The following is a 2,565-nucleotide window of genomic DNA, read 5'->3' on the forward strand; positions in this document are numbered from 1 at the left end:
GCCCCTGGGCACCATCTACTCCTTGGCCGGAGCCTTTCTAGTATACGGCCCCGGCTCCTGCCGCCCCCACCACAGCATCCCCGCCGCCGCTGCCGCCTCCCGTCGCTCCAACATGGCTCCCAGCCGCCCAGATAGTTCGCTCCACCTCCGCCCCGACGCCCCAAACGGAGTAGTACAGCCCGCCGCGCATGGCAGCTCCGGCAACCGAAGCCGCTGCCGCCATCTTTACTTAGGACACGCCCCCCCAACCCACCCTGGGGCGCGAAGCTCGCCGCAGTGGGGCCCGCCCCCCTGCTCTCAGCCTCCGCCCTCCTCACTAAGCTCTTCCCGGGCTCCTCTGCCCCAGCTTCCAACTCTTCTGTTTATGGATCTCTGTTACCTTCCTGAGTATAGTTATGAACCCTACACGCGATTTTGTTCTGAAAACGTGATGCTTGTGACGTGTCGTGAGCGCGTTCTCCCGGCTCTGGTCGGTGTATGGGGTGCAGTCCTAAGGGGAAAGGGGAGTATGGCCGGACGCGGTTCAGGGTCTCCAGCAGCTCGACCAATAGTTTTAACTTTTGGATCACAAGTTTCGCTTATAAAATATGTCGCAACCATCTGCTCGTGAGGAACCCCTGCTGAGCGAGGCCAAAGATGACCCTCCTCGCCTCGCTGGCTCCCAGAAAGCTCCCAGATTCGGGGATCCCGGAGTCTGCATGGTCTCTCCGGGCCCTTAATGCCACATGGGGCCCATCGCTGCGCTACAGCTGTGGGATAGCTTCCTCAGACCCTTGTCCTCTCCAGAAACTACTGTGTACCCCAACCCTTGAAGGGATTGACAGCTCAGCTTTTCGCAGAATCCTACTCAACCCACGCGGACAACTTCGGGCATGCGCGGGTCTTGGTCGGCCAATGGTGGGGCTTGGCGAGCTGTCGTCACCGCGGGCCAGTGGGCGGGACACAAGCGCGCGTAGATATTAGAGTCATTGTTTCTATTGGCACAATAGGAAGCCCCGCCCCTCGCGGAGGACTCATTGTACGTGAGAGGGGTTCTGTGGTAGTACTAGATAGCAGGGAGAGGCAATTAGGAGGCTCTGTGCGGACTCCCAAAGGTAGCATCTATAATAGGCTATAGTTCAGCGGCAGAGCACGCCAGAACCCTAGTACGGAGAAAAGAGTTAGGGACCTGGAACGCTCCACAGGCCGTGGACCCCCGCCCGGGTGGATCCTGATTCAGACAAGCGGAGAACGCCTGGCCGAGAACTCTAGCCCTCCCAGGACCGTACATATGACATCACCACCAACCAATCAATGCATCCTTTGGCCGGAGACCTCGGCGCTTCTAAGAAGCGCGGCCCTCGCAAGTTCCACCTCCCGAGCCCTCTTGTTGGTTGTTGAAAAGTGGTCATTGGTGCCTTGGCACCTTCCCAGGCCCTAGTCCAGACCCTGCCCTGAATCGGAGTTCTGACAGGACTGTGTGCAGAGATGGGGATTTCTGCAGAGGCGCGGAGGGTGGCGCTGCATCGGTGGGGTTCCGGGTCCTGAGGCTGCAAAAGAGAGGACCAGGACGGGGTTTGGACTGCGTGTGCCGCTCTCTAGGACCATCAGTGAGTGGAAGGTACAAATCCTGCAGGCGAGGAAAGAGGGAGGCAGGAAGGCGTTAATGAGAAGTACCTGGCCAAGAGCAGGTTGGCATGAGAGAGGGAAGGGGGAGCCATTCTTGAAGGTTGTATGAACAAATGTGAGCCTTACCATGCCCAACCTAACAATTTTCTTTTATCATATGACAACTTTAAAAATAGGAGCCAGATAATGCTGAAAGAACATTCATCTTAAAGGTGAGGTCAATGATGAACCAACCCCTCCCATAACTGGATGTTTAGGTAATACCAGGACATTTGTTCATTTCCTCTTAATCTTAATTTGTTCATTTTCCTCTTAATCCCATAAGGAATAAATATTGTAGTGGGTGCAGTGAGGTTTCCTTCTGTTAGCAATGATCATGGCGTTCCTAAAATGAGAGAGAGAGAGGGAGAGAGGGAGAGAGAAAGAGAGACAGACAGACAGACAGACAGACAGACAGACAGACAGAAGGAAGAGGGAGGAGGAGGGAAAGGGAGAGGGACATTTGTTCATTTCCCCTTAATCCCATAAGGAATAAATATTGTAGTGGATGCAGTGAGGCTTCCCTCTGTTAGCGATGACCATGGCATTCATAAAAGGAGAGAGGGAAATAAGTGTCTGCCTGGCAAGCGCAAGGGCCTGAGTTCAATCCCCGGTTCCACCAAAAACAAAAACAAAACAAAACGAGAGAGGGAGGGGGAGGGACTTCTACACTTCAGCAGCGGATACAGAGGCCCAATGTGGATGTGAACGTGAGTCCCTGCAGCCCAGTCCCATTGTGCTTCCGTTCTGCAGGTGATAACTCACGTTCCCGGCAGCTTCCTAGTGCTGGAGGGATGAGTGCCCTTTCAGAGGTTATTTCTGTGCAGAGCGGTTTCTAATTTGAAATGTGTGACTACCCCTCTTCCCTTCCACCTCATAGCCTTGCTAAGAACATGGGCCAGTGACTGACCACAGACC

This window comes from Octodon degus, unplaced genomic scaffold, assembly GCF_000260255.1.
Source record: "Octodon degus isolate 3935 unplaced genomic scaffold, OctDeg1.0 scaffold00008, whole genome shotgun sequence".
NCBI classification, from domain to species: Eukaryota; Metazoa; Chordata; class Mammalia; order Rodentia; family Octodontidae; genus Octodon; species Octodon degus.